This window comes from Physeter macrocephalus, chromosome 20 (genome assembly GCF_002837175.3).
Source record: "Physeter macrocephalus isolate SW-GA chromosome 20, ASM283717v5, whole genome shotgun sequence".
Classification (NCBI taxonomy): Eukaryota; Metazoa; Chordata; class Mammalia; order Artiodactyla; family Physeteridae; genus Physeter; species Physeter macrocephalus.
The window spans coordinates 91,444,535-91,458,844 of record NC_041233.1 but is presented as its reverse complement, the minus strand read 5'-3'; the positions used below and the strand labels follow the sequence as shown (position 1 = coordinate 91,458,844).

Below are 14,310 nucleotides of genomic sequence, written 5' to 3'. Positions count from 1 at the left end.
AATTCTTTGTAAAGAAAATATTTAGACAGAGGTTTTATGTGAACCATTTTTTCTGCCTACTCATTTCAAAACAATTTATATTATAGGAGTCCAGTATAACACAACGTTGTACTGTGCTTCAGCTTTTTGTTTTTGTCATGAGATTGACTGGTACACGATATACCTCATATAAGAGGCAGATGTGAGTTCTAGGTATTTTTGTATCTATGAAATTCTGCTAATATTTTTATTTTTGTATGTAAAAATGGTTAATTTTCTTATAAAATTCATATTTGTCTTTTTTTCTTCTCATTGCTTCACAAAATCAAGTACCTTTACATAAAACTCCTGGTATCGCCATTCTAGTAGCAATGCCTATAGCAATCTAGAAATCCTTGCAACTAAAACAAGAAGCCCAATGATCTCCACACATACACCTTTTGAAAGTCAAGATCTCTATTTAACAATGTATGAATAATATGTATGAATAATATAAGTAAATACTTGTGGTAAAATTTTAAAAAAAAACATTACTCTCAGCTTAACCAAATGTAATCACACAGGGACTGGATCAACTCTCCAAATGTATTTTCCTAGCATTATTCATCTGTGACACCAACTAGCCTGCTCACAGCCATTACTCACATTTAACTCCCTTTACTTCAAAGGACCCTGTTTTGAGTTTGGCTGTAAATTTCTGTGTTGCCCTAACGAGGAAGTATTTATAAGGTTTCTCGGTCCTGCTATTAAATGACAAGCCTGCTTATTTTCTTGCTCAAATGACCTCATTTTCTCAGAGGGGGGAAAAAGAAAAGGGGGGGGCTCAATAGCCTCCCTTCCTTTCTTAAGCATCCTGCTGTTCCAGGGAACCTAAAGAGAAAGGGTGAGAAACTACACTTCCCTAATTTTGGAGCAGAGTCTCAGAGTATTCATTTCCTGCCCAGCCTCCCTTCGGGGAAAAGGAGATCCCTTTGTTCTTCTGTGGGTGAGGACAGAGCAAACATGACCCGGAAGAAGCAGAATAAAGGCTACCCCGACCCCGCCAACGTCATTCTTCTGGCGTGCCCACCCGCCTGCTCTTTGCTTCAGTGTCTATTTGCACCATCATAAATTCTAAACTCGGGAGGATAATCCCAGCCAAAGCCTACATGTGCCGGATACCATAATGTAAACTGCATATGTTGTGAGAAGCTGTTAAATGGAACCAGTGAATGAAAACAGGGCCAGCTCCATTCTTGGGCCCCTGGATTTCCTCTCCTCTGTAAACCAAGGCCTCTCCCCTCAATCCTAACTTTCTGACATGCCCATAAATAAAAGCATTTTTGGCTACCAGATCCCCTTGAGGTATTTAGGTACAGCCTTAATTCCAGTTAAAGTTCAAACTCTGCTCAAGAATACAAATAGCCAGGCCTGGAGCTCCCTCCATCCTGACTGCGACCCACAACAAAATGCAAAAGGCTGTATTTCCATTTCTCAAAAACCTGCTGCCACGGTCTTCTCCCCTCCAGCTTTGCCTCATTCCAGCGTAAGGAGACCCAGCTGATGGGTAGACTGATTTAGCTGGAAGGAATCCAGTCCATGACATCAGTTTAATAACAATCTGCACCCCCAGTCAGCCTGAGAGCTACAAACTCATCATCAAATGAGTCATTTCAACCCTTCTTCCCCTACCTCCCTGGGGTTGCACCCAAGTTCAAGCTTATTAAGGCTAAGGCCTTTGGGACAAACATCTGGACCTTCATGTCTTCTGCCCAGAGGGGCATCAACTGAAGTGCACATCTCGGAGCTTCCTGGTCCTTGGCTATTGGTCTATGCAAGGTGATACTAAGACATCTCTATAGCCATGTGGCCCCTTGTGCACCAGCCCCAACCCTCTTAGCTTCATTTGTGCTACTATATTTATGATTTCTTCTGCCATCTCTGCATCCTGCTGGGTTCTCAGTTGCTGTAAAGGTTGCCTTTATAGACCTGCGTTGCTTTCTTCAGGCCTCTGCCCAGGAAGCAGAGGCCAGGCACTCCACGACCTGCTAGCTTCTATACTCTCATGGCTTTTCCCTCAGAGCCCAGCGTTTGGCTCTGTAGTTATTGCGAAATGGCACTCTGTAGTTCAGTACAAGTTTTGCTCAAGAGAGAAGGAAAAATTACGCTCCTGGAGGCCAAGTGTAGATCGCTCTCAGAGCTGGTGGTCTGTGTTTCTATGGTACACTATCCCCAGGAACCATCATATCTCATGTCACGTTCTCTTTTGCAACACAGGGTCTGAAACAAATTGAGTTATATGTGTCTTTGAGCAGCAAGAACTGAGATAACGCCTGAGGCTGTGAGTGCAGGGCTTCAGTGTCCACTGTTTAGGGACAGGCAACCCGGAAAGATTGCACTCAATGGCCATCCCACAAAACAAGAAAAATAACTAAATGGAAATATAACCATAATTATCATTTTAAATATTTCATTCAGCATGAAATATAGATGTTCATTCATTAATATTTTATTGGAGAAATGAGTTACTGCAGGTCAGGCAGCCAGTACACACCAACATACACAAAGAGAGGAAAGTAGAAAGAATCTGGGTTCATAATACTGGGGTTCCATAGAACAAATACTAGAATCATATTCTGCAGTGCCAGAAAGCACTGGCTCCTCTAGGGCTTCACCATGTAGGCTCCAGAGATGGTAGTTTCTGTATCTTTAGCCCCACCCTATCACCAAGATCCTAGAGTCCATGTTCAAGTGATACCTGGATGTCCCATTATCACTTTACCATGAAAAATGGAAATCACCCTCTGCCTCTCCTCTCTCAAGACTGCCCAACTCAGATCATCCCACTATGGTCAAATGAATAAGAAGTTAAGTGATTAAGAGCTCAGTATAACCAGGATAATAGAATTAATAAGAAAGTAAAACATGTTCACAGCAAAAACAAAACAAAACAAAGCAAAACCAAAAATAAAAATCACCCATAATCTTCACACTCAGAGATACCTGCTCCTAATACTATGGGTTATATTCTTCCAGTTTCACTGGTGAGGAACCACCATATTCTTCCTGTGTTGAAAATGCTTATTTATTATGCTTCTTGCCCATTTTCTACTATGGAATTTAATATTTTCTTCTGGATTTTTCAAATATATTCATAGCTTCATATTTATACACTTGTATTTATACATTTATACCTTTGTCTCTATAGGTAGTGCAAATACTTCCCTAATTTATCATAAACCTTTTAACTTTGTTTACAGCTTTTTTGGTTAATATGAGTTTTCATTCTTTTCTGTTTTAAAATCTATTAATATGTTCCTCTATATTTTCTTATTTTGCTTTTATGTGATATCAGATAGATGCCCACCTATATTTTGTTCTAAGCCATTCATGATGTCATTTTTTTATGTTTATCTTTTTAATCCATCTAGAAATTTCTTTGGCAAACGATATGAAGCAGGTATCTAGATGTTTTCTCCAACAGTTAGCCAATTATTCCAACACCATTTATTTAATAATCATCTCTCTTCACTGATTTAAAGTATTAACTTTCATTTGATTAATTATACACCGTGGTCTGTTCCAGGGTTTTTAATTCTATTCTACTATCATCCATGCTTAATTACAGAAGCTTTATAAAATCTTTTAAAATCTACAAATGCAAGTCTCCATATGTATTTTCCTTTCTGGAATATTTCAAAAACCTTCCGGATGAAATTTCTGATTACTTTGTCAAGTTAAAAAAAAGGATCCTCTTAGAATTTTGTATTAGAATTGCCTTAACCTTATCAACTCATTTCAAAACCCAAGCAAATGAGTTCCACTTACACATTTTAAATGTTGGTAATTTTTTTAATTCTTTTTTTTTCATTTTTGATGACATGTATTGTTTTCTTTCTAATAGTACAATCAATTGTCCATTACAGACATCTAGTGAATGTTGGCATTTTTAAACAGGAACATGAGTGTCTAGATTCTGGCAGGAAGATAGATCTAGATCTAAATAAGGGAAAATTCTTCTTAAATCCCAGATTCCATCAAGCGTGTCTAAGGTATTAGTATTATTATTATTACTTTTTTTTTTTTTTTTTTTTGGCGGTACGCGGGCCTCTCACTGTTGTGGCTTCTCCCGTTGCAGAGCACAGGATCCGGACGCGCAGGCTCAGCGGCCATGGCTCACGGGCCCAGCCACTCCGCGGCATGTGGGATCTTCCCAGACCGGGGCACGAACCCATGTCCCCTGCATCGGCAGGCGGACTCTCAACCACTGCGCCACCAGGGAAGCCCTAAGGTATTATTTTTATTCACTGCTGGTAGTGCTCTGTGAACTGCCTCAAGAAATTTTTCTTCTATGGTTTTGCTGCTTGCTTTACTTTCTTAGGCACGCCCTGCTATGAATATTTTGGATTTCCCCGAACATTTCACAGTTCCCTAACCTCTTTCATTTATTATTTGCTCCTTTGAATTCTGGCAGAATGTCTAGAATATGCCTTTATTTTCAGATTCAGCTTTTTGGCAGTATCCACCGAGCTGTTCACTGCCACATGGAGGTTTTAAATTCTACAGTTGCATTTTTAAAATTTCATTCGGTCTTTCATGATTTCATATTATTACTTCTATGATATTGCTCAAATTTCAAAAATGTAATATCTACTTGAGTGTTATAGAGAACATACATTAGAAATGTTCAGTGATTTCTCCATTTATTGCAGCAGTTTGAGTTTTATAGGAAGAATCTTGCTCGTATGCTGCAGAATGGTATCTTTTTAAACTGTAGAATATGTTTGTGCTAGTGGTTTTTCTCCATTTGTGCATTTTTAAAAAGAGTTATATATGAGAACTAGCCGTTACCAGTGGGGAGAGGGGTGGGAGAGTGGCAAGGCTGGGGAAGGGGATTAAGAGGTACAAACTACTATATACACAACAAATAAGATACAAGGATGTAATGCGCAGTACAGGGAGTGCAGCTAATATTTTATAATAACTTTATATGGAGTATAATCTGTAAAAATACTGAATCACCATGTTGAACACCTAAAACTAATATAATATTGTAAATCAACTATACTTCATTTCTTACAAATCGTGGCAAAAAAAAAAAGAGTTGTGTTAGTTAAGAGTTGAAGATATTAAGGTATTATGAGCTGACATGGTTTCTGTCATCGATGTTGTACCAAAAAAAAATCTTTTTAATACTTTTAGTCCCCCCCAGAAAGAGGGAATTCACTAGCACTGGAACTCACCAGCATTAGAGAAATATAGAGGTACTGGCTTGGAGGTGACTTGGTCTTTTTGCAGGTGAATTTGTCTTAGGAGTGGTGAGGCAGTCAGAAATTGTAGGGACCATTCTCCATTCTCTGTTGCCTGTACCAGGATTAAGAATCGCCATCGGCCACCTGCTTGGTGCAGCCTCTGGAACCCAACTGGTACCAAGAACAACTGATGGGGTGCAGATGTCCTTCCTGGCCACCCCACAGCCTGTCTATTCTCAAACTTCCACTTGCCCAGAACCTTTGGTGGGTGGAGAATTGAAGGGATTTGATTGGGTCTCTTCAGCTTACTTCCCAGGCAAACTGTTCTTCCATGTGCAGAAAAATGCATGTCTTCTTGGCTAGACACAGTAGATTTTTACCCTCGCTTGAGCCAGTAAAATTTCCTCCAAGTTTCTGGAGCTTGTCTTGCATCCTTTCCTAGTTTCCAAAGCAGAATAAGTCACATTATTATCTCTTGGTAATTTCTACAGGATTCTAGAGGCAAGAGGTTAGATGTATGTGATTATCTTTCTTGAAAGTTTGAAAATGCATTTTAGAAAATGGAAAACACTAATAACCTATTCCAGTCAGTGTTGACCCCATTCTAGCAGTCATCCAGGTTTTAAATTGGTAGAGTCACTTTTGACTCCTCCTTCTTTTTCCTCCCCATCTCAACACAGCCCCCAAGTTTTTAAAACACTGCTTGCCGGTCAGTTTTTCTTTTTAAGTGACAAGGCCCTTCTCTCTAGTGGAATCCCACATTGCAATGTGTCCCCAGTCCTGGTCCCCGACCCCAATCTATCCTACTCGCCCATGAAGTGAATCCTCCTAAAACATCTCAAACTACCAGCAACTCCCACTTTCAATTGGATAAAATTAAAATGCCTTTAGGTTTCTCACTATCTGATTTCTTCATGTAGAAATAATCTTATTTCAATCACTCCCTGACACAAAACATCCTCACCTTCCAGCATGAGCCCCAAGACACACAATGCTCAATTTCAACACCAAACCTGCCTCAAATGCCCTACCCACCCCCCTGTGAGACTATAAGTACCTGGAAGTGAGGGTCAAGTCCATTTACCTTCACAAGGTCACAATATTAAACAAATACGTATTGAGTCATACTGATTGCTACCTTTCACATCTTTTCTAATCCAGCACCATACCATCATCAGTGACATCCGTTACAAATACTCAGGCTTATCCATTGATCCAAGTGTCTGCTTTTTATAATTATTTTTTAAGTTTTTCTTTGAGACATAATGTAGATCAATATTTCATAAATGTTTTATTAATGATGAAAATAAAGAGTATTCTCTGCAGGATACAAAGATCAATATATACACATTTACACATACTGCCTTATTAATTATATTATTCAGGATTTACATAACTTGGGGTTTTTTTCTATTTGGTCGAAAAAAAAGTACAGATGTGTGTTACAGTCTTCTGCAGTAATTCTGTGAATTTCTCCCTTTCTTTCTAAAACTCTTTTCTTTGTCTCTTCCAAAGATAACTGTGTCAATCGACGTTCAGTCAGATAAGCAGAAAAACTATGAGTTGTGGGATGACACACTTGGATATGACACAGTTATGGGAGGAGCGGGGAGTGCATGTCTGAAAGGGGATGTGGAGGATCAGAGGAGTCGGTAATAGGCTACTTTGAGAAGCGAAGTACCTCCAGCCACTAAAGTGAGGCCGTCGGAGGAGAGAAATCTTGGAAGATATCCGTAAGTCCCAGCCAAGTGTCTGACCATGGGCCAGCTGAAGAGAAAAGCTGGACATGGAGGTGAAGGATCCAAAGACAAGCTGGAACCCTCTTGCTCCTCTAAGTCTGTCACCACAGCTAAACCACCATAACCTTGTACTTCCCCAGTCTCATACTAGTACCTCTTGTGGCCGTCTCTAACTGGGAAGGGGATTCTAGGAAACGTTAACAAAGTTGACGATAAAACAATCCAATACAGTCCAACCCTTGTCAATGTGGACTCCCTGTATACATCTTTTAACCGTATTAACTTTTAAATAAAGATAATAGAAAAATAATACTCCACCCAATATGCAAACATATCCCTCATACAACCTAAAGAAATCCCTTTCCCCAGAAGAGGACACAAATGTTCCATGTCATTTCATTTGGATATATATATATATATATATATATACACCTCTCCAAGTAAGGAAGAAACGATGCTCTTTTATGTAACTGGTTATGTCATCATGGCTAGTGTTTATAAACTCTTTCTTCCTCTATTCATTCCATATTCTCTTTCCCTCAGCTAGTCATAGTTCCTTGCATGGACTCAAATCTTTATTTCTGAAGCATCTATACAATATCAGCCCTGCCTTTATTAAGTATTTGCCACTGGTTATCTGTCAGTGTCAAATTTTGGTGGTGGCATGAGGTTTTTAAAAATCTTATTCTATACATTAATGGGTACTTCAGTAAGAAGTATTTAAGTAAGAGGCTACAAAAGGAGCTTAAGCCAAACACCATTTTGAATAAGAACTGATATTTACTGATATAGACAAACATTTAAAAAAAAAAAAAACAAAAAGGTTTTATTTAATGGTCACTGTCTTCCAAGAACACTGCTTGTCTTGGGGAACACTGAAATGTTCTCCAAAGAGCTCAGACTCAGTAGGAGGCATGTGCAATGTAAAGCAGTGATTGTAGTAGAGTGGAATCTATTATAATCTGTGGAAGTACAAAGCTGAAATAATTGGCTTGGCTGAAATGCTGAATGAAAATATCACCGAGCAATGGGTATTTTAGCTGCATCTTGAAAAATGAGAAGGAGTTTCCCAGAAAGACATATTGGGGAAAGGTAATCAAGGAAAAAGAGTAGCAAATTCACAGATAAGAAGAAGTAAAATAGCAGGTTGAAAAATCAACCTTGATGATATAAAAATAAAAGCATACCAAATGCCAGTTAAGAGGTAGAAGAGGATGTAGAAATGAAGGGAACGATGGGATATTAATACCATTGCAAAAATGGGAAGCCCAGAGAACTATTCTTTACAGAATATCATTTGGATGTTTAAAGTTGCAGACTGGAGAGAAGAAGAAACTTAGGATTCTTACTTAACTATATTGGGAGAAAGGGTGGGAAATCAGGAAGGGTGTGAGCTACACCAATCTCTAGAAAGATAGGAAGTCAGTGGACTCTATATAACAATGATAAATAAAGAAGATAAAGATACAATCATATTATTTAGATATTGGCAATAACAAAATAGAAGAAAGAAACGGTTAAGATTAGTTTGACCGAAATCGTCAAATCAAGACACTTTTGAGAGTAAAAGTAGATGCCATTAATAATTATGCTGGGGAAGTGAGCATAAACCTGGAATGCATTGGGCCAACTGGGAAGTACAGTCACCATATAGGGAAGGGACCAGTTACTTAACCTTTCTGTACTATTTTTTTTCTAACTATGTGTATGCTTTTGTATATTAAAAAAAAATCCTTCATTGTCTTGTCTTTTTACTTTTTCATATGTCCAAATGATGTAACTCTCTTGTCTGTCTGCCTAATATGTTTGTGAACTCCTAGAAAACAAGAGTCACGTCTGACTCATCTTTTGATAATAGCAGGGCTTGAGAGACAAGTTGTCACGCCTGCTGAGTTAGCAGACTAACCTACTCCTTCTGAGTTCCTTATATGGCTTTCACATTTTACTGCATAATTTTTTCAATTAGTCAAAAATATCTAGTAGGTATGAGTCCTGGAGATGGAAAACAAACAATTCCTAAAGCGATGGTAAGCATCACATGAAAGGAACTCTGCTTTCTAACAGTCCAAAACATGAGGACACGGGTTATTTTGTTCTTCCTGAGAACGTTCCTTGGAGAGACTGTACTGTATTTATCCTGCAGATGAAGAAGAGGAAGTTCAGAGAAGTCAAGCAGTTTGTCAGGAGTCACACAGATTTTTAATAGGAGAGTTAAGCCCAGATCACAAGAATGTTAATTGCCGTCTTGATTCTCTGCCCATCACTAGCACCGCCTTTCCAATGAATCATTTTTCTATCTTCACTGAAGAGTCCTGGCAGAAGCAAGATTTCTGACTGCAAACAACAAACTCTGTATTCTCCTTTTCCATTTTCTCCTCCGGTCTGGCTCCTTTTCATTCTATGCTGCCAGTTCCTTATGATTGAAATTTGAAAGCGTGTAACTGTTAATCTAGGAGTGATGAAAGAGTTTAATTTCTCAGAAGAGTCACTACTCATCATCAGCTGTGATAAATGAGCCCCTAATATCCCCTGATCCCATTATATTGTGATTAATTGTGCCAGTTTAAGTCAATAATTCATTTGTTAAAAATAGGCCTGCAAAGTATCATTTGTCTCATGGGAGATATCAGAATAAAAAAAATTCATTTGATACTTCTCATTAAATTAGTGTTGGAAGTTATATTGAAGAGCCCTGTTCATCAAATACTTATTGCAGGCTGATTTGATAAGAAGTTGTATTTGTCTAAAATTATGTCTGCTAACTGTCATAATGGTCTGCATTTTCCCCGTGTTAATGAAGGAATAAAAATCTAAATACGTGCATGACTGGAGAAAAGGATGGTACTTGAAACTAGGATTAGAATAATTCCTAAATGGTCTGGCTTTCGTTGCAATAAATTAAAAAAAAGAAAATGAGAGAGAAATTGAGCAGAGTATCCTCTTCCTGGGCCTGGGACTGTCCAGGGAGGGGCCAAGCTGGTTTCCTATGAGATGGATCTTCCTCATTGTCTCTTATCTAGAAATTATTATAAATGGTGCAGTCAACCTCATTGGGCCAGTGAGACATTTTCAGCTATAAATGATTTTAAAGAAGATAGAAGCGAAGAGCAGACCCAGTGCAAATGATAATGGTCACCATTAAATGAGACACAGGACTCACGTCTTATTATTTCCAAAGCAATATCATAGCCACTATGGAAAGATGGCTCCAATGCTCCTGGAATATCTGGATATGAGATGGGGGATGATGACTTATGTGACAGATGCTTCTGAAGATGAGGCTGCTTTCTCACAACTTGGGGTGTTTGGGACTGGGTAGAGGCAAAGGAAGACTGAAAAGTACGGTGACTCTAACACAACAGGGCAGAGCAGTAAGGGTATGAGGCCACATACCAGGCACGTATTGGGAACTTCATATCTGATGGATGAAAAGGGAAAGAGAGAAAAAAACAGAAGGGAGAGAGGAGGCAGGATACGTATGGGGGAAGGGAAAGAATGAAAAAACAGAGGAAACTGGACTGACCACAGCAGACCATCGTGCTTTAGGGGAGCAGCTCTGAATGGTCGGTCCTGAGACCAGCTACCCAAGCATAATGTGTAAAGAGTTTGAAAATTTCAGACTCATGGGCTCTGAACTCAATCAACCCCCCTCCCCAAATCCTTCTTATTAGGCTTAAAATGGTACCCAAAATAATGCATTTTTTAAATGCTCCTCAAGCCACTCTCTGTGCGAAGACCTGGGCGGAGAGGGCCAAAGCTATGGCGGCTGTTAGGGTGGGAAAGCAGACAACCATGCCAGCAGGTCTAATATGTGCATCTGTAAGTGTGCGTGTGGCCAAAGAAGAGGAGTCCAAAAAGCAGCTAGTGAAATCAAAGCAGCTCCCCATATATACTGCGCCACCTCTCCAGTCTAAATATATTGAAGAACAGCCCGGTGATTTACAAATGGGCTTTGTGTCCATTTGCACTACAACTGGTCATTATATTGGCTGGTGCAAGGGTGTTTATGTCTTTGTGAAAAATGGGATAATGGATACAGTACAATTTGGAAAAGATGCATATGTCTATTTGAAGAATCCACCTCGAGACTTTCTTCCGAAAATTGGAGTGATTACAGTTCCAGGATTGGCAGCCTTCGTTTCAGCGAGAAAAGGTTCCAGGTTTAAAAGAATTGCTTATCCACTGGGACTGGCCACTTTAGGAGCAACTGTTCTCTACCCTGTTCAATCAGTAGTGATTGCAAAGGTAACTGGGAAAAAGGCATGTGCTATAAGCCAGCAAATTTATGAAGCAGTTCAATCATTGTGGACAAAAAACAACAAAAAAAGAGTCATTTCCTGAACCAAAAGAAAAAACTAAGCTAGGAAGCTCTGATGAAATAGAAATACCTTCAAAAACAACTCACAACCTGAGTTATGCCTTGCCAACAGAACTTAGCTCTGAAACAAAGACCAAACCAGAATCCACCTCAGGTGCTACAGTTTATGCCTGACCCCAAGCTCATGGATCACAGGCAGTCCCATCCAGAAGATGTGGATATGTACAGCACTAGAAGCTGAAATAGCCTGCATAGAGAACTACAAGATGTGTGAAGTTGTGAATAATGATGAAAAAAATCATGTAATGGGTAACTGTGATGCATAGAGTATAATTTAAACCAAGTTTTTCCCTTACATCTTTGAATGTACAGTTAGACAAATCACATAAGTGATTAAAACACAAATTGAATACTATCCAAACAATATTAAATGATAGATGAGGACACAGAGGTAGAAGTATTAGGATGCATTTGATGACTTTTAAGGGTATTTATAAAAAAATAAAAATAAATATATGAACACAGATGAGACTAAAATCTGAAAAAATATGTATGTGTATCTATAAATATGTATACATATGCACATATATATTTGCTTTAGCTTTTCTGAATTAATGTCAGCTAAATTAGAATAGTGTGTGGAAGGATGTGTTCCCTCCTCCTCTTTGTTTTTCATTTCCCAGAGCTGGAATAAAATATCCATATTTTATGACAAAAAGAAAAGAAAAGACAAGAAAATGCTCCTCAGGTGACACTGCTGTACGGTCAAATTTGAAGAGGCAAAGGGAATATTTGTACGCTCAGAGCTGCTTGGGTGGGAGATGCTGGCCACTGGTACCAAAATATGACTCAGGCCACTTCGGATGACAAAAAAACGACATCATTATGAAGGCAAATATAAGGGGTTATATATACATATGTTAAGCAAGAGGAAAATGCCATTTAGAAAAGAAAGTATTGAGGGGATGCTGGTCACTCAGCCTCTCTGGACTCTTCTGATTATGCAAAAGTAACAGAAGCCTAATGATTAAGGGAAATCCAACCCAGAAAACTTACACGATATTCTCTTTGATGCCTCAGAAGAGAATGGGGATCCTGAGATGGAGAGCAGGAGAGGAAACGAGACAGTTCTAGAGCAATGGTGAAAGCCATCCCAACCAATGGCAGGACCAAGATATTTCTGAAAACTTTTCTATGGCAATAAGGCTGAAAACATGGCTTCACATTACATGTGCGTCTGTACTATCCCTCAGAGCTCTCCATTACACCCCAAATATCACCAAGTCTATTACACACAATCGCATTGGCTTAGTGATGCTTGATGAATCAAGAAGGAAGGTGTGTCCACACATGGGGAAAGATCCTGTAGGGAAGGGACAGGAGAGGTGGGGACTGAAAGAGAATATGGAAAATAATCTGAAAGAAAACATATGTAGATGTATAACTGAATCGCTTTGCTGTACACCTGAAACTAACACAACAGGGTATGTCAACTATACTGCAATTAAAAAAAAAAGAGAGAGAGAGAAAGAGAAAGTAGAGGCCTGTGACTCATTCCAGAGCAGGAACTTGGTGCAAAAAGTGATTGAACAAATCAAACCTTACCCTGCACTTCTTTTTAATCCTGGAAACTTCTGGATTCTTCAAAAAACTATTTGGAAGGGTTTTGCAATTCCCATAGGTAGGCTTCTATTATCTTCAGACAAAGGATTTGTACAATAAAAGCATTTTTACTTCTTCTACTCAAAATTCTTTTCAGGTGGTGACTGCAGTGGGTTACAGATATATCTGAGAGAAGTAGCATCTGTCTTTCCTATGTTTCACCTCTTTCTGAGGTGTTTCATTTGTCACATCTTCTTTCTTCATAATTGACTCAAAATCTCTTCTTTTCTGATCTTTCTTCAAGGCAAGTAAAAAAAAAAAGGTAATATGTTAATCTAGTATTTCCCTTTAATGACTATTTATACCTATCCTAACCACATTGACTCATTTTTAATATTTGACAGAGGGGAAAAGCACTGCCAGTATCCATATTTCCCTCTCTCTAATTTTAGCCCTAGGCATTGAACTATTAATGCATAAATTAACAATGCAGTTTGCATCACCCACCATAGAGAAAGATGTTAAAATTCTTAATGGGCCTTAGGAACGCCATTGACTTAACTTATTGTAAGTATTTCTTGAGACAAGCCCATAACTTCAACTTTATTGTTTCCCTTGTATAGTAATTGAATTTGTACAAAACCGAACCCCAGATATCTTGAAATAAGAAAAAGTATCTTAGAATATTGGAGTGAAAAGCAACTTCCAAAATCATTTAGTAAAAGTCCTTTTGTTTTTGAGACATAGAATTAGATGCTTATAGATATGAAGAAATTTGCTAAGGTTATATAATTTCTTTGGTGTCATGTCTCAAATCAGAATACATAAATTTCATTCATTCATTGATAAATATTTGTTAAAGAAATTCCATGTGCCAGGCTCTTTCTGAACATTGATTTTTTTCTTTTTAGAAAAGTGAAAAGATATAATCCCTGGCTCATGTTGCTTTCTAGAGAGGAGACCAATATGCAAAGAATTACACTTTCAGAAATGCAATTTTCAATAATATGAATTCCAGTAATTTAATTGGCCAGGGGATGAATGAGGAGTGGGACAGAGAGAAGAATATTGTCACCTTTAGGTCACAGTGGTCATGCCTCCTGACCCCTAAGTCACAATAAAAATGGTGTGTTTCTGAACCCAACAGTAGTGATGATGGCTTACTCTCATCCCAAACCTCTTTGGGGTGCTAGTGTTAGTAATTTGTAAGTATACACTTCTGTTTCAAATATAATACCATGCTCCAAAGACTATCCTGATAGTATGTTGATGGCATCGTGACTCACTTCAAAGTGATACAGGGACTTGGTAATAGTTGCATTTCCAAGGTCATGAAGGTGTCTGTTTCACCTCAGTCCAAGAGCAAAGAGTTCAAAGGAAACATGGTCCCCGGGGTCCTGAGCCTGGAACCTCTGCAGGTTGGTAAAGATGGAATGAGAGG

At 38.6% G+C, this 14,310-nt stretch overlaps 1 pseudogene; it reads left to right on the top strand.

Annotated features, from left to right (window-relative positions):
* The first annotated feature begins 10,708 nt into the window (after positions 1-10,708).
* Positions 10,709-11,508, top strand: LOC102986992 (MICOS complex subunit MIC27-like; annotated as a pseudogene).
* Positions 11,509-14,310: the final 2,802 nt, after the last annotated feature.